The sequence below is a fragment of the Cupressus sempervirens genome, chromosome 1 (assembly GCF_028749045.1).
Source record: "Cupressus sempervirens isolate cs-2001-9-10 chromosome 1, ASM2874904v1, whole genome shotgun sequence".
Lineage (NCBI taxonomy): Eukaryota > Viridiplantae > Streptophyta > Pinopsida > Cupressales > Cupressaceae > Cupressus > Cupressus sempervirens.
In genome coordinates this window covers 654,826,430-654,851,172 of record NC_143118.1, presented here as the reverse complement: position 1 = coordinate 654,851,172, position 24,743 = coordinate 654,826,430, and the positions used below count along the sequence as shown (strand labels likewise).

The 24,743-nt window shown below is 35.3% G+C and overlaps 1 long non-coding RNA gene across 1 annotated transcript; it reads left to right on the top strand.

The window, feature by feature from the left end:
- On the top strand, positions 1 to 24,434 carry LOC149579594 (uncharacterized). The gene is made up of 2 exons (XR_016359105.1): positions 1 to 500; positions 23,851 to 24,434. It is a non-coding gene; the product is annotated as an uncharacterized LOC149579594 (long non-coding RNA).
- Positions 24,435 to 24,743: the final 309 nt, after the last annotated feature.

Here is a 24,743-nt window from a genome sequence, read left to right as displayed (position 1 = left end):
ATTATTTAGTGACTCGACATTTTTTAATGGTGTCATTTATTTTGTTGCTAGAGTAAAAAACATAGATGCCCAGGAATTAAAGAAATTGGAGATGTAGAGGCCTTATTTAGAGATGAGTTTAATCGTTTGTACATGATTATGGGCTACGATGTGCATCAAAACCAATGGGTTTCTTCTATTTTTGTTTCCAGCCACAGTAGGCTATATATTGCCTCATTGAATGGGAGGGAAATCTACTAGTCTCTGCATCTAATTTCACAGAACAGAAAGACCTTTGTGAATCAGATAATTACATACAGCTTGGCTGAGGGTGATGGGAAATTTGTGTTCTGGATTTTAGATACAGAACATAAGTTGTGGATTCGAGAACGGGATTTAGATTTATCACATCTGTTTCACACTTCCTGGAAGGTATCTGCAAGTGGTGGCGTAGTATGATTGCAATACTCTATTCATCGACTAGATTATGCTTCTTTGTTGCCGCAGGTAAAAATTACAATGTAAGTATCTTTTGAGCCCACTTTTTTGTGATTTTGAATCTATTTTTGTGGATGTGGTAATTGGATTACAATTCTGGTGTTGTTTGCATATGTGAATTTGTGTGTGAGAGAGAAAATACTGACTCGTATAAACGCTCGTGTGTAAGTTTGTAATATTGGTAATATTGAATCTATACTCCCTCGTTTGCAAACAACTCATGGTTTTTTTGTAGAACTTGTAAAACTGATCATGATGGGTAACCATGCTTACTCATTCAGAGAGGACAGAAATCCTAAAATAACAGGGCACATGTGACTTCAGAACAAAGCACAAAAGGAGGAGCCCTTAATATGGGAACTTGCTTCTCATTTTTTTGAGGATTTTTGGAGTGTACAAGGAAGTGGAAAGAGAAGTGTTAGTCATTCAATTGAAATTTTTTCCTCCAATCTAGTGCTGCAATAATTTAATACTACTTTTTGGTATATGGATAAAGAAGGAAAAACACAAACTCTGTTGCCTGCTCCAAGAATGAGATACAATATTTCAGTAATATTTAGCTAGAATAATAGCTAATATCAGCATGGGTGAAGTAATAAAAAAATTCTGGAGAAAAGAAGTCCTGCTGAAGCCTCTTAAAGAAATTGAAATTGGAGATTCTCAATAAAATTGACTTCTTTCTCTGCAACTATGAAATTGCATCATGGCTTCTAAGTCTATAGGTTATTTTCCTTGGCTGTTAAGCAAGTTGGACTAGCCTGTCCAAGAACTAATGGCATGACTGGAATCAGTAAACACTTGACTTTTCGTTTGGCCAAAGAAAATCATATACATGCTTTGATTAGTATTATAGCATCTGACTTGATTTGTGGAGTGCAATGATTCTATGATTGATACCATGAGAAATCTGTTGAGCAATGGATTATAAGCTAAATTTACTTGATAGCAGAGCAATGAGAGTTATGGAAACTATTATATTGAAGAGGAAAAGAAACACCTACCAGACTATAAAAAAGAAACCAGCATAGAATTTGGCATATAAGAGGAGCTGATGAATTTCCTTAAAGACTTCTGATGCGATGGAGAAGCAGCTTAAATTTGAATAAAGATCTGCACGAGCTAAATAAGAAAAAGAAGTGAAAGGAGATGGAAAAAATTAATTATTAAAAAGTTGAGCACAATAATTTGAATTCCCAATTCGTTCATATGTTGCGTCATAAGATTGGTAGATCCGTCAAAATTATGATTACAGGCGGAGTTGTAATAGAGTGACATTAGATGTAAAGATGATTTGTGGACACCATTTTTGTGATACAAATTTGAACTTATAATGAAGGTTTATGCTTTTCATTCTCATTTATTCTGGGATCTTCTTATTGGAAAAATAGAACAGCAGATTTTAAACAGAGAGAAGTAACTTCTAGCTTAATTTTATTGAATAATAGATGCAAATTTGTACAATAGACAACATTCCTAAATGACTGCTAATTAGATTAACAACAAACAGCTTCATGATTGACAACACACACAAACTTGACAATTAACTGAAATTTATGGACACATCTAACTCAAACACATTTACAATAAGAACTTGATTCAAGCCAGAACTTTTTGACTCACAACTAAACCAAACTTGTGTTACCAGCATGTCACATGTGCAACAATTATTACTGAGTACTGTTAGAACATCAACTCCAACACCCTTACTTAATGTAACAACTAAAGGAAACATTATGTAGAAACTATACTTTGAAAATATGTTATAGAGGAGTAAGACATTTTCATAGTTATGCAGCTATCATCGAGCTTCGAAACACCATTGAACACACCATCTCCACATGAAATGCCTCATAACCCTCAAGGTACGATGCCAAGCTTCCAAACTTTTAGATCTTTCTTAACTATTGGACACACCATCTCCACATGGAATGCCTCATAACCCTTGTAAAGGTATAGCTTCTTCGATGTTATTGCACCTCAAACTATTTGAGCATCCATCTAGCCTCTACCACATTCTTTCCTATTTTCGGAGCATAGACTTCTTCAAAATAAAATAAGGTCTTCATTTTCAATGATGTCATCATCACTAACATTAGGTGATTCAACATGAACAATTATATTTGTTGATTCTTTAATTTTACCTTTGAGAAGGTCATTTGCACGAATTTTACAATTCATTGCAATGTCCTACCTTTTTACAATAGAAACACTCAGTTTCATTCTTACCATACATTCTCTTTCCCATATTGCTCCTTGAATATAATGCATGAATGAGTTGAGTATTTTCTCTTGAATCTCCTATAATTGTTCTCTTTTCTTCAACCAAGAGTGCTAAAATCACATCGTCTAAAGTCTGTGAAGATATTTGACGGACAGTAAAAATAACATTGCTATATTTTGAAGTCAAACTATTTAGCAAGATAGCTTTAGCATCATCTTTATCAATTACAACACCAACTTCACCAAGTTGTTTAATTAAAGATCTCAAATTATTAATGTGGTTAGATATAGTAATTTCATCAAACATTTTAAAACTAAATAGCTACAACTTTAAAGAAAATTTTACATTTGTTTCTTTTGCTCCAAACAACTTAGTTAGTCCATCCCAAATTTGTTTAGATGATTTCTCTAAATCAATATAATGTAGTTTTGAATCTGAAAGAGCAAGACCAATAAGAGACTTAGCTTTGTCATCTCTGCTTTCCCAACCAATCTTCTTTTTAGCATCTGTAGGTACTATTTTAGTGCCATCATGTAATGTCCCTTCCTTTGATTTTATATGATATTTCAAACCTCTAATCAGATCTTTAAGATCAAACAACCAATCTTTCAAAGATCCACCAATTTCTCAATAAACCCCAAATCGGGTATGCCGAAAATAGTGCCGAAAATTTCACAGCTTCACATATTATTAGTAAATCTGAAAGTGGACATTCTTATAGAAATTTCAGCAGCATAACAGCCTACAAAATGACATTTTCAGATCTGTATAACATTTACACAACAGCTCCCAAATGGAGAATAAAAACAATGCTCATCGGGCTCTCGAAAACAGCATAGAATAGCCCGAAAACACCACAAAAACACTAAGAATCTATCAAATAGGTATAATCACGACCAAATAAATATATTTAGCTCTATTTTAACATCTAAAAGTTTGACATACAGCAGCAACCCAAACTGATATGAAATACTCAACTGGAAACACCAAACTCTTACAAAAATCACACCCGAAAACTCACAAATCTGCACTGTTCAGCACAAAGGCAAACTCTGCATGAGCATGCACATGGAATGGCTTCAAACTCCCATCCTTAGCGTTCTTGGAAACCTGCAAACTCCCGTTCTTGGGTCTCCTTCTCCACAGGTTTGGTAGCCTCTGAAGAATAACAAAGAAATGAGCAAAAATCAAGTTCTCAAATGAGCCCAAAATGCCTCCAAACCCCTTAAAAGAGGACATAACCCTAACTCATGTCCAAGAGGGGTTAATAAAACATATTTTAATAATAATTTTCATTTATTAGTCCAACGGTTTCCAAAGATTAACCCCCTTTTTATGAAACTTCACCTTCTTGGGCTTGTCTGCCTTGGCAAAAATTATTATTTTTAATTATTTGAAAAGGGACATGACAAGTCCTCCCCTCCCAAATATTGCTTGTCCTCAAGCAATGGCTGAACATTAAACCAATCAATCCACCTGGATCCCAAATGTAGTCATGAACTACACTACTATCAATTAACACAGGCTCCTGCAATATCCTCTGCAATATAACCAAGAGGAATCCATAACCAAACTGACAATTACAACTCAACCAAACTCCAAAATCACCACTACCACAGTCAGAAACCCACGAGACACAAACTCTTAGAACATCAGAACCCAAGTAAAGTGGAAAAATCAAACTGCCAACATAGTAAATACCATCAACACATCCCACTGGCCTATACAGAGTGTACAAGCCAACTCTGCAACAATGGTGAACGCTCTCGAATGAAACTATACCAAGTATGGAGAATCCACACACTGTACAACTCCTGCAGTCAACACAACTCTGCAAATCACTGGCCACTGTCTCATAACCATAACTCCCATGCACTGCTGATGGTAAAAAGACATTACAAGATAAATAGGAAGAAATGGAACCCAAACCAAATTTTCCATGAACAAGTGATACAACCCACTGTGACTGACCACCAGCTAAGTCAAGAGATGTCATAGCCAAAGGAGTAGAATCAATAACAACAACTACTGAAGCATCACTCTCAAACTCCTACTCTAAGTCATGTATTATCAAGCTGTCAACTGCAGAACCTATCTCCATGTCATGCCCATCACAACTCTCATCCCGAGGCGTCAAACCATCCCATAATTGATAACAAGCACTATGAACCAAAGTACATCTCTGTATCATCATCTCATCAACATGGTCATCAAAGGTAAATTGATGAGCATACCTCACAGTGTAGTGCCCATAGAATGCGCAAATCTCAGTCGGTGGCTCAGACTGCAATCCAGATGAAACTAATTGCAATCGATCACTAACCAAGTTAGAATTGACTACTACCTCTGAAGGCATTGCCAAGGGAGTAATATTACTAGTAGGAACCATGCCAACTGCCGGCTCACCAATATCACACATGATCTTTGATACAGCATCTCTAGTCTCTGTGCCATTAGTACTAGAGGCCACCACCATGTCAAGCATACTACAACAATCTGTTGTAGCACCCAACTCAATTGAACTTAACTTTAGTGGGAATGAACTTGATATGCCAATGTTAGTATCAAGGATGGATGCATCCCCATCTCCACTGTCTCTGACAATGTTGACCATGGACATCCTCAGATCACTAGACACTATAGCTTGTGACTGTACAAAATTTGGTAAAGATTGCAGTCGCTCCAACTCCATGGTCACCTTAGTCAAATGAAACTGTGACTCCTTGAAAGCCAACTGTGTACTCTCAAGAATCTCAGAAGTCACCTCGAGTTGCTAAGTAAGCTCACTCACCTCATCTTCCTTAGCCAATAATGCGTCATATGTTGTACTCCCCCACTCCATAAGATAATCTCTGTCGGCTACCAACTGCATATAATTCTGTCTCAAAATCCGAATAGCCTCCTATAAAGAGTGGATCTCTGTCAAGGAAAGATAATTGCCTTCCTGCTCATCACTAGTAGGAGAATCCCATCCATAAACTACTAACAACTGATGAGCAGCATCGAAATGCTGGCAAGTGATAGCAATGTCTCGGTCAATAACTCTCAACTGATTAGACACATGATGGCACTGGCTTGATTGTCTCCTACAAACCTCCTCTGATGCACTGTCTAAAGGAGTATCCTCAAAGTTACTAGTCTCTAGAGTATTACCATCCATATCCTATGAATCAACTCTAAAGCTCATATCAACATACAGAGTATCAAAAACTGTAGCACTGCTGTCCAAATCCTCTGTACCCAAGGAAACTAAGTCTTCAAAACTGTCCACTGCATCCTCCTGGATGTCATCAATGCCAATATGATCCTGGGACTCATTTGTACACACTGCCAAATATGAAAGATCATTAACACATTCCAGCAAGTATGGTCGACTAGATATATGAACAAAGCCCAACACCGGTGTATAAAAACTAATACCAACATCGGATAAGCTCCTGGCACAAGAAAAGACAACACCATGCAATCTGCTAATCAAATCCATGATAGCACCCAAACAATCACTGCTACCAAAAAGTGTTAAAGATTTCCAGTCAACTGAATCCCAAATGCCAATATAACAATCTCGAGTCCATATACGTAAACTATAATCAGCTGGTAACTCAAGCAAACTCCTCACCTGAGTAATATGACCAATACCAACTAATTCCACATACCTGTCTGACATTGTCCCTATATCCTAGATGTGAATGCAAGATAAACTCGCAACATTACCAATGACCACATATGATCTACCGTTTGCAGAATGCTAAGTTTCAGGAGTGCAAGATGAAACTAAACTCAATTTCATCCCATGCTTATCCCCATGCCTCTCCCAGTCTTGTAATGCCAATGGAGTATTCACCAAAGAAGCTCGAGTGTCCTCAAGCTCGTGAGAAAGCCTATCAACTTCCTCCTCCTTCCTCCTCAAGGCATCTGAATAGTCTCCAACAAGGCTAAGAAAATGGTCACGATCTAATAGAAGATGTAAATAACTCAACTTCATCATTCCCATTCCTTCCCTAATCGCTTGTAAGTCAACACAAGAAGACTTTGCCTGAACTCCCTTATGTCTACCTTGTAACTGAATCATCCGAATGTGATCCTCTATCATATCCCGCATCCTGTCATGATGAGATAATGAAGTCACAATACTATCTTTGTTCACCTTCAGCTAGCTGGACAAATCATGTGAAGTACTACCTGCCTCAACCTCATGTGACGAAGCATCTAACTGTGCCTGGTACTCTTTCTCAGCAAAGTCATGAATGCTTAATGTCTGCTCATCTCTACCAGGTATCTCACCATCATGCACAACAACATCCTCATAATCATCATCTAAACCCACTACCTCCTGTGGCAGAGTAGAATCTGAGACCTCTGCCTGGCTATAAGCTAGTTTCTCAAACTCCTCATGCAAGTTTTTGGTAATTGTGTCATCTTCCCTGTGAGAAAATCTTCCAAATAGAAATCTAGTCAACTTATCCACCTTAGCTGGGTCGGACAACATGTCATTCATCATACGGTGGTGCTCAACCAACTGTTCAAACATGTCATGGCTTATTTTCCTAAGTTTATCTCGAATGTCTAAATAACCATCCTTTCTACTATTCTGACTCTGGATATCAATTGTCCAAGATCGTGTCCTCTGAGACTCTGTACTATACCTGTACATTCTGGATAAAGTAGAGTGTAACCCCAATAGGTTATAACTTCTTCAAACACCAAGAACTAACATGCAAATGATTAGAAGTAGCATGCAACCATAGATTTTGACATGCAGCTGATTAGAAGCAACATGCAACCACCAAATTCACCAAGAACTAACATGCAAGTGATTAGAAGTAGCATGCAACCATAAATTTTGACATGCAGCTGATTAGAAGCAACATGCAACCATAAATTATGACATGCAAGATTTGGGTTGTTGTCAAAACTGACATGCAAACTTCTACAAACCCTCAGGCTAGCAAGATCATAGCTCTGATACCACTGAAATGTCTCTTTCTCTGATTTTATATGATATTTCAAGCCTCTAATCAGATCTTTAAGATCAAACAACCAATATGTCAAAGATCCACCAATTTCTCAATAAACCCCCAAATCGGGTATGCCAGAAATAGTGCCAAAAACTTCACAACTTCACATATTATTAATAAATCTGAAAGTGGACATTTTTTATAGAAATTTCAGCAGAATAACAGCCTACAAATGACATTTCCAGATCTGTATAACATTTACACAACAGCTCCCAAACGGAGGACAAAAACAATGCTCATCGAGCTCTCGAGAACAACACAAAATAGCCGGAAACACCACAAAAGCACTGATAATCTATCATAGAAGTATAATCATGACCAAATAAATATATTCAGCTCTATTTTAACATCTAAATGTCTGATATACAGCAGCAACCCAAACTGATGTGAAATACTCAACCGAAAACACCAAACTCTTACAAAAAGCACAGCTGAAAACCCACAAATCTGCACTGTTCAGCACAAAGGCAAACTCTGCATCAGCATGCACATGGAATGGCTTCAAACTCTCATCCTTAGCCTTCCTGAAAACCTACAAACTCTCCTTCTTGGGTCTCCTTCTCCATAGGTTTGGTAGCCTCTGAAGAACAACAAAGCAATGCGTAAAAATCAAGTTCTGCAATCAGCCCAAAATGCCTCCAAACCCCTTAAAAGAGGGCATAACCCTAACTCACATCCAAGAGGGGTTAATAAAACATATTTTAATAATAATTTTCATTTATTAGTCCATTAGCTTCCAAAGATTATCCTATTTTTCTAAAACTTCACCTTTTTGGGCCTGCCTACCTTAGAAAGGATTATTATTTTTAATTATTTGAAAAGGGGACATGATAGATTATGTGTCTCAACCAAGAATCAAGGATATCGATGCAAATGACCCTATTGAAGAGCACAGAGAGGAAGGAGCTCAGAAGTGAAATACCAAGTTCGAAGAGCTCTGCCTAAAACACTTCCTCATCCGCAGTTGTGCTACATCTTAAGGATTTGATGCCCTCACAAATGTTGGAGGAAGTGAATAAGAGGCAATGGGAAGGTGGGTGGGCTCGCCAAGAATGTCATGAAGAGTGGAGGCATGAGAAGCGAGAGATCAGGGATCAAGGGTAGAGGGCAGACTGGGGTGATGGGGAAATAAGGTGCGCTAGAAAAGCTTTGGGCAATGGGAAAGTCTGTCACGAAGGGATTTTTCATTGTGATGCACTCTGAAACTGCTTCTTGTGGTGAAGAAGACAATGATATGAAATGCACAATTGGGTGTAGGAGGAGGAGTGAGCAACAAAAGTCGAACGTAGGGAGCGGTGGAAATCCTTACACTCATCGTCAAACTATTGTTTCATGGGATAGGTCTTCCAACACATTAGATTGAGAGGCGAAGAGGAGGTGTGGTGGGGGATGGAAAGAAGAGTTTACTCCCAAATAGCAGCTACCAACAAGCCATACATGGAAGAGGCTTGGCTAGAGTTTGAGAAGCAACCAAGAGAGAGAAGTCACCTAAGATGGAGGATGAAGAGTTCACAATCACTCTCAGTGACCCAGAAAGATATACGAGGACCAACAATCATGGATGGGGGATGAAGAATGGGAGTGAGGGTGGGATGAAAAGCGGGCAGTGAGGCTAAGGAGGGCATGATCGGCTAAGGGGAGGTGGATGACCATGAAGCAGTTGGTGGAGGGGATTAAGGAGGCACAAGCAAGGACATAGTCCACCACACTCGTACCACTACAATGCGATCAACAAGTGAAGAGATCAGAACCCAGAAAGAAAGAGAGATCATTCAAGATCACAAAGTCAGAAGACTCACAAAGTTGGAGAAGGTGGCAGTCATAGCATGAAATAGGTCCGTGACAATCCTCAGAGAGGTGTTGAAGACCTAAACTGTTGGGATTCATCTCATGAGTACAAGTCAGGTTAGTGCAGCGCTCATAAAGAGGAGTCTAAAGATCTCTAGTTCATGCATTAAAATCTCCCACAATTATGAATCACCCAAGCTAGGAAACTTGGAGATACATTGTGTGTGTGTGTGTGTGTGTGTGTGTTTATATATAAAATAAGGCTGAGGTGTCTATTTCTTAGTGCAAAAGACATGATATAATTTAGACTTAGAGCAAGTGTCATTTATATAAACTGAAACACTTTTAGACAATTAAATATGGACTAAGCATGATATAATTTCATAAACAACTTCATAGATTCCAGAAATTATTATTGCAACAAAGTTGTATTAATTTCACAAATCTTACAATTTGAGCTATATTTGTGACTGATTGAAAATTCAAAAGCAAGATTTTTTTATTTTTTATTTTTTAATTTAGATAATGACACTCAACTTAATCTTTGTGTAGATCTCCTAAAATAACATATGCTAAAAATGAGGATTTTTATGGAAAGCGGATACTTGAAGTGCCTGAAAAATAAACAAATGGTGAAAATGAGGATATTCGTGAAAAACTAATTCTTGAAATACCTTGGGCTTTTAATGAATTCTTCAAATATCTTGGATTTTTCAAGTAGAAGAGAGTTAAGAGTTGAGAAATGTTGTTTCAATTTGATTCTCCTTTTACACTTAGTTATCATATGACCGATTGAAGACTCAATTCTTGATTTTTGTTGTTGATTAGCTTATAGGAGGATTTATAATAGAATCTATGCTCAGGAAAATAATTATTGGGGTGCCAAGATCGCAAGTATAATAGTGCCCTTATGAAACCTTTGCAACTTATAGAAAGAGTGATTCTATCACATGAATTGAAAGTGCTTTAAAACCACTAATTGGAACACTTGTAGGAATTGCATTACTGCCCTTGCCTTTGCTTGCACATTGACTGGTTAAGCCACAACTACTAAGGGTGCTATTGAAACAACTGAATGTAGAGCCTATGAATATGTCATACGTTGTTGACTCTTGTATGAGAAAGAGTATGGTACACAAATCCAAAAAATCAAGACAATTTATTTACCACTCTCATTCAAGCCAGCAGATTTTACCACATCAAATTTTAAATGTAGTGATCATTTTTTTACGCTTTTTTTATCACTTCCACTTAAATGATATTGTAGCTAATATCTCTGACCATTAATCTATTTTCACTTCCTTCCATTTGTAATTGCTTAGATTTTTATTAAAATATATTTAACACATGCATGTGATATTTTCTACTTGAGCATGTATTTGTAATGACCACCCTTAAACATCACACACTAAGGAAGAAATTAAGCTTGGAAAAATAAGTCAACTTTGACTATTTAACCCTTTTAACTTAGGAACCAAGCTTTAGTAAGTGGTCTAATTTGGAGCTATCAAAAATAAGTCGTTTCTAAAAAATTTTAAACTACTATTCTGTCAATATATTTAATATTACAATACCAATCAAAATCATGATAGTGGCACTTCAAATTTATTAAAATGCAAAAATGTTTACAACCAAAATCAATAAATTTATGTTAACTACTATTATGTATTGCCCAACTATCCTCTTTTTTTAAGTCCCCTCCCTACTCAATTGTCTTGCTTTTCTGAAGTCCCCTCCTTAATTTTTGGATTAGGTGGCAACCCTCTTTTTTATAGTTATAATAAAGAACTTGTCTATGAAGGTCTTTCTAATGTAAGAATTTGTATGTTGATAGTTCATTCTAAGAAAAAGACTAAATGTGCTATACGCCTTAATTTTTGGATTAGGTGGCAACCCTCTTTTTTATAGTTATAATAAAGAACTTGTCTATGAAGGTCTTTCTAGTGTAAGAATTTGTATGTTGATAGTTCATTCTAAGAAAAAGACTAAATGTGCTATATTCTAAATTGGAGATGGAATTGGAGTCATTTTGTTGTTTGGACAATGTACAACTTAATTTTCATTATTTTCAATAGGAATTTTTCTTATAAATATATAAAATTATGAAACATTTTATTAAATTTATTTGATTTTGAATATTATTTTTAAAAAAATGGTATGTATTTTTTTCTAAAGTGATAAGATAAGTTAAATTTATTAATGTCCAACAGGGGACCAACGAGGGTCTAAGAGATTGGAAACAGTACCAAGGGAAAAAGTTAGCAAGGGGGAGCACGAAATGTTATCTGTGGAAAGAGCGTGAAACAAAAACAACAAAAGAACCAAGGGAAGGAAGAGGAAGAACTAAGCACTCCTCACAGGAGAGAAGTAGTCAAGAATGGAAAAGTGTGCACTAGAACAATCGGGTGCTTTGGAAAGTCACCTCTAAGGCCTACAGGAAGTAGTAGTAGTAGTAGAGAGGCGTTGTCAAGTGTGATCTCTGTAGGGTCTCAAAGATCTGGTGTAAATTGAGATAGTGTAGAGATGTCGATTTGATCCTCGAGCAAGAACTGTAAGACTGAAAAAGGAGGTGATGAGTTTTGTAGGGGTCGATGTCAAGAAAAGTTGAAGTTGTAGTGTGTGCTCAGAAAGCTGCATGGTCTCCTAAACGTAAAGTGCAAGACAATGTTGGTCAATATATCTAAAAACTGAGGGAAGAGACTGGCACTCTCTGAATAGACAATAGAATCTCCCTTGGATCTCATAATAAATGGGACAATGAAAGATAAAGTGAGACTCAGTCTCAACCTCTCCGAGATGAAAAAGGTGATAGATCCTAACCTCCCTATTAATCTGGTGATCAGTCTGAATACGTAGCCATTGGGATCCCACTCTAAAGGATCACTAGGAGATGCGAAGAGAGTGAGTCCAACGATGAGTGAGATACCAGGGGCGTAGGATGATCTCGTCCTGGATATCAAACTATTTAAATTATTATTGGCTTTCATAAGAGCCTAGAATGCTAAATTTCATAATTATCTTTAAATGAACAAAATCTTGTTTTGACATTTCAATAATTAAATGATGTTTTTATTTGGTGACACTTAGATAATTTAGACATGGAGTATTCAACATTTAGTTCTCTAAGATCAAAATTATAATTTCTTATGGGAAAAAACACAGTCCTATAATTATACTCAAAGGAATGACTCAATAATTTATTGGTAACCTATTTTCTATCAATATGAATGTAGCTATGGACAACCTTGTGTTAGGCCTATCAAACAATTTCTTGCATAACATCATAAGAGAAAAATGTTCTTTCAAGCTTATGGAATAAATGTATGCAATAAATAAGATATAACTTGGAAAAATAATGGGAATTGCTAGTAGACTTGTAAAGACATCCTTGTTTGACTAAAAATGATTGAGTATGAAATAATTGTTAGAGTAATAAAGTTTTTTCTTATTAATTAAATCATATTGATTTAATTGTTAAGCCACTTATTATCTCTAGTTTACTTAAACTAAACTTTGGCCGTATAATAGTTAAATCTTTTATTAATTACTATAATACAACCTAGGTTAGATTCATTATAGGGTTTCAGTCTCCTTTTCTACGGACGTTCTCTCTTTCTAACATTCATTCACTTTTGATAATAGCAATATCTCTTGTTGCTCATCAAGAATGTGTCATCTATAGATCTGGGAATTCCAACCTCCATAGTTTTTGCTTCTCTCTTTCTGTGACAGGTGTTTGCATGTAGGTGATTCTAGGGCCTATTGTTTTATTGTGCCCTACCCCCTAGCTATTTTATGGGCCATAGAATTTTATGGTGGGCCCTACCCCCTACATTTATCAGATATCATCTGTCCTAAAATTTTATGGGGGCAAATCAAATACCTAAAAATTATAGGGTCCACCTATCTAGCTGAGGGGATGTAGGCAGGTTAACTAGAGTAGGAGGAGGATAAGAACGAGCAATGTGGAATGAGGAAGGAGTAAATAGGTGAACCGGCATGCTACAAGGTAGAACTAAGAGAGAAAGGCATTTTTCCAAGATGACCTATTGGGTTGTCGCAGTACGAGGAAGAGGTATTGCAATAGAGGTGAGTTCATATGTTTGGTCATCTTTATCATCAACTTCAACATGGTATTAGAGTTATAGATCTTCATGTCCTTGTTCTATTTATGAGAGGTTTGACTTGGCTTTCAAATCTGTGCCTTTTCTTTTAGAGGGTTTCATTTTCAGAGTAATTTTGTATTCAATCTAGGGGGTCATTGATTATCGAGTCTTTTGAGCCCAAACGTACATCACTGTTGAGCTTAGAGTGCCCAAAAACCTCTATTTTCAAATAAAATCTATCCAATTTTGACACAATTGAAATTTGAGGAAAAAAAACATTGCACACGAATTGGGCACATTTCTCGGGTAGTGATTTTGTGATTTTCTTGAATTTTGAGTTCAAACTTTCAATAATACCTCTAATTATAATCATTCCCTTTGATTACCAATATTATCATAACTTTAATGGTGACTTTAACTAGTGACATGAATTTGAATATTTAATCTACGTCTACAAAAGTGGAAGATTCGACGACCGTTGTCTGGGTGGCACAATATATGGATTTCGGTTCATTGTAATCATTTCTTCTTTCCATAAATACATCGATGTGTTGTGTAAACTTGTCACTGCTGAGGAATACATTTATCCTTTTTCCATGTATATTTATGTGTGTCTTATCTGTGTCGACTGGTCTCAACCTAAAGGACCAAGACAGTGCAAATGGCATTGTTTCTTGTTATGTGTTTCCCTCTTGTTGATGCAGCTCAGGTACCTACCTATTTATATCCAAGCATTCTCGTGATGGTATAGGCTCAACGAAATTAATTGTGAAGCATATGTTTCTTCTCCTTAAGTTAGTGTAGCATGTGATATCCAACAAGTGTGTGAGCATCAGCTATCAATCCACTCCACTCATTGCACAACCAATATGTTCAGCAATCTCGATGATTTTCTCCACACTTGGCTTTAGATTGTCCCTCTTTTGTAGGTGCAGATGAAGATACTTGGAATGAATTCCCCTTGGATTGAGACAACATTGACTTCCTTAATATGACCTTCACACTCACTAGCGAATAAATTTTATACTAGATGCAAAATCTGTTCTAGGCAATCTGGAGGATCTGATGTTGAAACTCGACTACCATTTTGTAAAACTTCATCATAAGCATGCAAATTGTCATAAGCATTCAAAGACCCTCTCCTAGAGAGAACAATTTGTGACTCTATGACAGGGGCATCCATGATTGGATTGCTGTTACACTCAACCTACATGTTGTGCAACAAATTTGACTTGTATTTTGAGACATGTTTCTACTCCTTTCCTTCATTTGATTGAATATTGTGTTGGTCTATACATATGCATGAGAATAAGGCCCTGATAGAATTATTGAGTCAGACATGCCATTGAATCTTCATTCATTCTTTTCAAGAATCCACAATTGTCAGTATGCTTCTACCTTATTACCAATGGTTCTGAGATTCTTCTGCTATGTTTGTTTTTGAGACCTTATTTAGTGACTCTAAGAAGAGGAAAGAATGATTAATTGGTGATTCATGCGGAGTTAGAGCAAGACCAGAAAACTCTTCGGTTCCAACAAACTATTACGATAATAGATAGTTTCTATTATCTCTATTTATTAGCTAATGGTTATCTATTACAATCTTCTGTAAATCTTTAGCTATGACAATCAGTAGTGTCTTGCACTTTATATACGGGGGACCACCCAGCTTCATGAGCATTCCCTACAGTCAGTCACACCTCAGGGTCATACCTCGAACCAATTCCAATTCATCATCGCCTTTTTCTCACCTTTGTCTCCTTCACGGGGTGTGAAGAGACGATCCAGTATCACTTCCTCTAGATCGGTTAGACACTGTACTAGTCTCTTCAAGTAGCAACACTCCTCCAGCGGTTCTCAACGACGATCTATGACTCTGAATCATCCAAGGTTATATCTTTTTGTGACTAATTTCTTTGTACCAAGGAAGGATCCTTAGTTTTCTTGGTTCATGTCTTGTTTTGTTTCTTCTTAGTCACCGTTTGGTGCTCCTACTTTGGTTGTATCTTCTGTTTATATGCTCATTCCCATAAACCCTTTGTGGTTTTTTGTTGGACATTAATATTATTATCTTATCTTATCTAATATTTAGTTTTCTATTCTAGAATAAAATGTTTCTATTCTTTACGATTGTTTCTTTAGGAAACATCATTCAATCTCTTGTGGATAGTGACCTCTTCGCCTCTATTAATAACAAGAAAGTATTTACCAATTCCTCTGTAATATGGTATTAGAGCCACTACTCTAAAAAAATTCGAAAATAATTATAATTTCTTTGCTTAAATTATCTGCCTTTTATTTTCGAAATTGTTTTACATGCATATTTTCTTCCAACTCTCTCTATAATTTTCTTCCAACTCTCTCTATAATCCGACTATGGTTTCCATTATGAGAGATCTAAATCTATCAACTTCTGGTTCGGTTCTGCAACCCATTTCTGTCTAGATTTGCCTATTTTTTCTGCACATTTCTGCCATTTTTTGTGGTTTTTTTTGCAGCAGGGTTGTTTTTGTTCAAAACCCCAATTTTTGGGTTCAAAATTTATTACTTTGATTGTAGATTCTTGGTGGGTTTTTCGAGAGCTCAACTTGGTTGTCATCAGATTTTCTAGGTGCCTTGACTTGGGTGCCTTGATTTTCAAGCCAGTCGATCCAAAAACTGACAACATATTCTTTCTGGGTTTTTTGAGCTTTCTTTTGGGTCACCCTTCAAATTTTTTGGGTCTCTACTTTTTGAGGGTTGCATGTACTTGCATGTTCTTTGCATGTATTGCTTTACCACATGAAGTCTCATGTTTTACCTCCCAAAAAATTTATGGTTTTGATTGATTTTTCACCTCAAAAATCATGTTAAGTTTTGATTGATTTTTCACCTCAAAAATCAGGTCAGGTTATGATTGATTTTTCACATAAAAAATATGATGGGTTTTGATTGCTTTTTCACCTCAAAAATCATGTTTTTTTTTTAATTGATTTTTCACCCCAAAAATCATGTTTGGTTCCTTCAATTTTCTCCTAAAAATATGGCTTTTTGTGGTTTTTTTTGGAGCATTATGCTCATCTGCAAAGTTTTGGAGCATTATCCAAAGTACCATCAGCAATCTTCTTAGCAGACATCCTCTGCTCAAGATTGAGAAGGCTCCTAGAAGAAGAACATTCAATGCAACTATTGCCACAAGTTTGGGCACGTGAAGGATGAATGTCAGAAGCGCTTAACTTCCATATCTAAGCAATCTAGTTCGTAGCCCATAGCGAACAGTGCAGAGCACCTTGAGCAGACATAATCTACCTTTTATATTTTTTGACAGCTTCCTACTCTAGATAGATTAACCAGTAAGGGAGGGTATTACGATAATAGATAGTTTCTATCATCTCTATTTAGTATCTAATGGTTACCTATTGTAATCTTCTGTAAATATTAGAATGTTTCTAATATTTAGTTTTTTGTTTGTAAAATAGAATGTTTCTATTCTTTACGATTGTTTCTTTAGGAGACATCGTTCAGTCTGTTGTGTATAGTGACCTCTTGGTCTCTGTTAATAACAGGAAAGAATTTACCAATTCCTCCATAATATAAACTTTGTGCGTGCAACATTCAGCACAAGGGCTAAAAGTCCAGAGACTTCCAAGTATATATGTGAATTTCTCCAATGGAGTATAACAATTTGGGGTGCTGTATTTATCATTTACACACTTGTATGGACAAGATGGTTGAGTCACAGTAGTTCTGATTAATGATGATAGGATTTGCAATATTTTTCATGCATGCATTCCTGATAGTTATGGTCTTAGCAAAGCTAGAGCCATCCTGCCATGTTTTGATAAGCACGTTAATAAGTTTGTCTTCAACAGCTTCCTCTCTTTCTATACTAGTATTGAAAGACCGCTCAAGATCTTCCTTGTACTACTGCTTACACGAAGTTCTTTCACAATCAGCAGCATGGACAAGGTCAACAACAAATTTCTAAACATAGCGGATGTTTTTGGATTTGGTGCTTGAAAAGTCTTATCATGTTTATTTGAAATAATACTAGTCTCTTCAATACTGCTAGACACAATAGAAATGTTTCTCTCATATACATCTTCACATTCTACTTGCCTTAATAAACCTTCCCTTCTAGTGAGTATTGAAGCTTTTTGCTTTTCTTGTGTTGCATTTAGATGCTCCAATTCAAGTTGACTCCTTTTATTTTTGTTCACTAACTTCTTAATATTCGTCATTTTTTTTGGTATTACATCAATGGCATCGTTGAATCTCAAACACTAATTCATAAATGGAGGCCTTAATTTGCAAAATTTTAAGGCTCCATCATGAGGAAAGAAAAGTTACTTGAAGGACAACCTACAAAACTACTTATGAAGAAGATAGGACCATTGAAAGTAGTGCATAAATTTGGAAACAATGCATATGAAGTGGAATTTCCCCCTAATCTAGGCATTTGGCCTATTTTCAATGTAAGGGATATGTATCCAATCAAAGGGAGTGTAACAAATAATGACAAGTTGATTATGTAATATCAGTTGAAACTAATTGGATTAAGGATCTACCCCTAGCCAACCATTATAGTTGGAATGCATTCTGGATTCTAAAGTGATCAACAAGAGTAGAAAAAGAGTTTATAAAGAGTACCTAGTAAAATGGGCTACTTTAATTGAGGCTGAAGCCACTTGGATGCTAGAAGGGAATATCCTCAAACATGGGACAACTATCCAAGCCCTATAAATTCAAGGGACTTAATTTTTTCTGTACTTTGGGTGTATGGTGCAGGAGCATCTTAACCATTTTGTTGTGTGTTGCAATTAAGAGTTGTAATAAGGTCTAAAGGCGACAATTCACTAGATCCATTTTGTTTGCAAAACCTAATTGATGGACTTAGTCAATTTTGTGGTCTTGTGCCACCAAGGGTGACAAGATGCAAATATTTCTTAGGAAGCATTTCCTAGGGTTAATCAGGAGTTTTTCATGATTTCTAAGTGGATTGGGACACTTAGGAGAAGATTTGAGCATCAGGAGTCAAAATTGCAAAGTTGCAACTTTTGCAAGAATGCAACTTGTAGCCTAAAATTTAGTTAGGAATGAGCACAATTGATCCAAGAGGAAGTATATGGCCTTGGAATCTAATTTTGAGGTGTTTGGACTAACCAAGGCAAGAAAACAAGTTTTGGTGTTGTGCTTTTACTCTGTTTTTCCTGTTTGCTAGTTAGCTTTTGTACTGCAAGTAAAGGTACATTGATTAGTTTTTCTGTGTTACCTCTGTGGAACTTTAAAACTTAGTATCTTAGCTTTCTTTTGCAGTTTCTTTGAAGTCCTAAAGTTCTTTGGGTAAAGAGAACCATTGTTTTAAATATACACTGGCTTGAAACCCTCAAAACCTAGGGTTTTGTACTTAAAATGAGTTTTCCCTAGCACCCCACAATCAGAATTCAATATGCCTTCTTGGAATGCCAGGAATGCTTGTATAGAGTGTTTGAGTTTTTTTTTTGTACTTGCCAAGATCTATTTTCTACTTCAACAATGATGCCCTTGGCTGATCACTGGATAGTGGTGAGCCAAGAATTGTGAAAGAAAATCCTTTTACAGAGAAAGTAGATTTCATGATGGAATCCAATGCTAGGTTGGAATTCCTCAGACTCATATAGTCCCCAGTCAAGTGCTAAAACTTCAAGAAAAGTGCATTGATGAAGGTTTGGAAGCATTGCTCAAAAAACTTCTTAAAAGTTGCTCATTAAGCCTAAAATTGCTTAGTTTAGGTTGTAGGCCTTGGAAGCAAAACACAAGTGTCATTCTCGATTATTGTATAAAGCATCCAAATCAGTGTTCAAAATAGTAATTTTCTCTGGGGGTTGTTCAGAAAATTTGCAAGAAATAAACCAAATACCTGATAGGCAGGGTTAGTTGCATAAGTCTACTAGGCCTTCCTGCAGAAAGTCTAGAACCAAGATTGTGCAGAACCCATTGAACTAAGGTGAGAATAGAATGCAATATGTCCATCACAATAATGACAAATAAGGTAGGAAATGTTAAGGTCCTAGTTGGTGGAGGAGTTGTGGTAGTAGACCTTCAAAAGGAGTTAAATGCTAGGTCAAGAAGCTTGTAAAGGTTACAACCAAGAAACTAGTTGGCTGGTCTCCAAGGAAGCCTTGCAAATGTGTAGACAAGTCTTCAGTGGTTCATTTGGTATAATAACCCCTGTTGGCTCAACTTTGACACACATCACTTTTCTTTAGTAGTCAGATGTTTGACATTTAATCAAACACTTTGCATGCAAGCTTTATCTCTCTGTACTTTATTTTCAGATTGTGTTTGGGTTGAAATGTTAAGCTTTTGCGATGTGAAAGTCATACAAATGAAGCAAATTGCAAGTACAATGAAGTATAACTAATTAATGACAATTATAACAGTGTTGTTACAAATTTAATGGACTATAGTTTATTTATCTATTTTCGTAACAGTTCAAAATATACATCCAAATGACTAGTACAACAATACTTTGCAAAGATTCACACCTAAAATGAAAAATACACCATTTATTTGTAAATTTGGGCATGAATGGTTACTGCTGTAGCTAAAACTGCAAAGTTTAGAAAGAATTCGTTGCAAGAGAACCCCATGTCACCTCTCAAATTCAGGCCGTCCAGTATGTATTCAATTGCAGATTTGAATGCTTGTTTACAACTCTACAAAAGCCTCTAAATGATAGTAGATATAGCAGGAATGCAGGTAGGAAAAATGAAGCCAAACTCAGAAAACTTCCATGGCACAAATCGCAGCAAATCAATGGATTTTTGGTATATAACAGCACTAGCAATATCTAGATAATTGCACAATGTGTATATAGAAATTAGACAAAATTCACTAGATCCCTTACCGGCATAGACATCATTTACTCCAAAACCTTAAATAATTCCTTGGCATAGGCTTCCATGAATTAATTAAATAAATGGACCCTTCCAGTAATTACACAACCCTCAACTTAAGTGAGATTATTAAGTTTTATAACTTTATTATAAGCCATTTAATGTTTTAATAGTAATTTGGCCACCAAAATAATAACTGCCAAAATACTTATTCTTTAAATATGTCATCTAAAATAGAAGTCACATCTATTATTTCTCTATGTAACCAAACACACTTGCCTAAAATGGAAAAGGTTCTTCTCAATCATCACCTATGTCACAAGGTTCGAATTCAAATTCGAGTTTGACAACGATGAAATTCGGAAAAAGTTCGGTGAGGACAAAAAAATTCAAAAAATTTTTTGCCTTATATAAATTTCTATTTTTTTTAAGTCTAAATATTAAATCTAAAAAAGTAAAAATATTATGTTAAATTTCTATATAATATGAATACGTTTTAAAACATATTTCTATTATGAGATTTTAAAAACTTCATTTAAATATTACTAATATATGATAAGAGTTATATTAGAACTTTTTAAATTAATTTAAATATATTATAATCTAAATATTCAAAATATCAAACTTTAATATATTTAATAAAATACAAATCAAATAAAAAATTTAATAATTTAAAACATATTTAAGGTAGATAAATTTATATTTAAATACTAAATATTATAGTTCAGGTCATATATTAAATTCTAAAATATATTACTAAACAAATTAGAAGATTTAATAACAAGATGCTAAATTTTTATTTTAAAACAAATCTAAAAGAAAACAAAACTTAAAACTAAAATTGAATATTTAAATTAAATCTAAATGTTTGAACTTTGAATTTAATCTAGATATTTAGAGTCAAAAGGGAAGCCGACAATCATCTAATCTATCGAGTAGAATCAAAAACTTCAAAAAGGAGCCGAATCATTATTAGATGTTCTATGCCTTAAAACTAAAATTGAATATTTAAATTAAATCTAAATGTTTGAACTTTGAATTTAATCTAGATATTTAGAGTCAAAAGGGAAGCCGACAATCATCTAATCTATCGAGTAGAATCAAAAACTTCAAAAAGGAGCCGAATCATTATTAGATGTTCTATGCCTAAATATTTCCGTGGACAGAATTTGCAGGTTATCATTTACACTTATTCAACATGGAAATGGACTGCGAAATAATTATTCTGGTCGGCGGTGGATATGCTCATTCCTGCCCTTCTTATTGTGCCATTCAACATTGAAACCTGTTGTATTCGCCAATGAACATTTCATCGCTGCTTGACATGAAAGGGCCTTGCGAAAATGATTTTTTAATATATTTTATTTAAATAATCTGTACCCTCCTCTTGAATTTTGTGACAAACTTTTGCAATTTTTTAGCAGAGTTTTGAAGTTTGCCAAATTTCGAACTTCATGGTTGAAATCCGGTGAACTTTGTGACTCAGATCATCACCATACTTGCCATAAATAGAAGGTGCATGAAACTAAGCCCAAACGAAGGCCAATCTAAGTCAAACAGAGACCAAACTAGAACATATTGAATTGTGAAGAAGACAAGACCCTCCCATAGCCAAGCCTCTACCTTGGAAGACCCGCTATCCACAATAAAGCTTACGAGGATCAGAATAATAGACTAATCCCTCAAAATCTGATGCTAACAAAAATGAGGACATAATATTTAGAAGGCCACTGAAATCCTAACCATTGGCTGGTCAATGTGCCCTAATTGGCTAGTTAAGCCTTATTAGAACCAAACCACAATTTCCTTTGCATCATGTGCTATCCCGTACAAGTGTAAGGTAGTAAGTTTTATCGCTTCTTCCAAACAGTTTGATGACACTATTGATTCCCGTATTTGAAGGAAGTATAAGCGATAATATGAAATGGCCATATTCATTTACCATCAATACTTGGCATATATTGATTTCTATGTTAAATCTGCAATAACATACACTTACCCATAAAATCATATTGTAATCATTAACAAATAGTTTCTCATGATAATCATACAAATCGTATTCGTTAGCCATTAGCAAATAGCGGTAAATGATAATGAAGATTGACGATTGTGCATCATGCCTCTTCAACACTTAAACAAAGCCGATCAACAATCAAAGACATGAATTGGAAATTGATTTTATAAACTAGACTCCCTTTGAGATTCTGCTCGAGCAGAGCATACGGTTGCTATTGCAACCTTCATATAAATCCAAGCATTATTATTGCAGATCAGAAACGACACCAAACCAGAGCTTATGCATATTTGATATATCAAAGAGAACTCAAGAATAGAAGAGTGCACAATCAACAATGGAAGATCGGAGACGATATTTTCTGCCTAGTAATCATCCTATAATTGCAACATACGTCACATTGTATATAAGAGATGACTCACCGAGTAATGTGTGTATTCCATATTGCTAAATCGGAGACAACCAGTTTATATATATTGTTTTGAATTGCCAAGTTATATCGCACCAATAGAAGTGAACTTTGATTGTATTCCATTGTGGCATTGGGATTATGTTTGTACATGTATATGTTTTCCTTCTCCATTTCTTAATTCAATATCATTTCATTTGTTTATTGTATAATAGTGTTGTAGCATAATTCCTTTGTGCATTTCTATTGTCATAGCGTTTGGAGTTACCAGCCCCCTATATTATTGATTTTTATTGTAATTCATTATTGTTGCACTCATACACAAATAAAACATATATTTGCATCTCTACCACAAAGCATTAATAGATAACTGAAGAGGGTATTCGGTAATTCCCGTAGTATCTGTATATTCAGAAAAAAAAAAAAAGCAGACATTATAGATCTCGTTAGATAGGGTTCCTCAACAAATCAAGAGCATGGCTCTTTCTATTGAGATGCGTAAAAGAATCGTTGTGCCTCGTTGATTTAATGGCAACTAAAGTAAATCATCATTTCCAATCCATTTAAACCCTTCACATTCAATATACTTTTCAGATAGTTTCCTCTACAAATAAGGAACATGACCCTTGATAGTGAGATGTGTAGAATAAAACTTTTGTGCTTCACTGACTTTATGGAAACTAAAGTAAACTTTTACTTTCAAATTAAATTCTCATGTAGCCTTTGTATTAATATTGAAAGGAATTCATTGAGATGCCCTTATCTTTACCTTCATTGCTATATACTTCTCGATGAACTGACTCTTATGGCAAGATTGTCATCACCTATTAATGTATTGTTGATTCTCAACAGAGATAACTGTTGCTTTCTGAATTGGTTTTCTCTATTCTCACATAAACTTCACTTTTGCTTCCAACAAGTTGTTCTACACATAATTTGTCCATTCTTCTCACATTTCAGATACTTTGCTGAGAAACATTGGATGGATATTCAGTCAAGTGAAGCGGATCACTTTTATAACATGGAACCAAGTATACAATTGGGAAAAGAATTGAAAATGGACCACATGCGCCACCCATATTTGTTGGGACTTTTTATTACCGAAAAGAAATTGTTTTCAAATGTGTAGAAAAAGAACAGTGAGAAATTCGAGCGAGTCATAGATATTCTTTGCGAGGTAGATGGGCATCCACATATAATAAACTTTCATGGTCGTGTGAAAGAAATGGGTTACTTATATATGGTGCTGGAAAGATGTGAGGTTGACTTGAAGCATTTTATTGATGCCCAAAATTGTTGGTTTTTAAAAAAAAGGAAAAATGGAGAAACTTCTTCAATCCAAAATCTCTGTAGACAAAAAAATATAAAGATGTGGGTGAAGAACAAGAAACAGGAGAGGATTCCCACAAAACTAAATTTGGAGAGGATTCCCACAGAACTAAATTTGAAATTAATAAGGTTTGTTGTAAGATAACTTTTATTTTTATATTTAACAAATGGTTTCTTTTAACTCTAGTAATAAATAGAACTCCTTCTTCTTGTGCTATGATCTTTTGACTTTCAAATAAAAAATTCTTATGAAATGTTTCTTTTCCATATAGAAAAATTATCCTTGGTCTTAAGCACATTCACAATAAAAGAATCATTCACAGAGATTTAGTGCCGGCTAATGTTTTATTGAAGATTGAAGATGAAAGTCTCTTTGTAAAACTTTCTGGTTTAAACATAAGCAGTCGGATTGATGCTAGGCCTAATTTTGACTACAACGCCATTGGTAAGGTTATTTATTTAATTTTAATTTTTGCTAATTAATAAAATGTTTTGTTTTATTTTATAATGTTGTACAGTTCTAG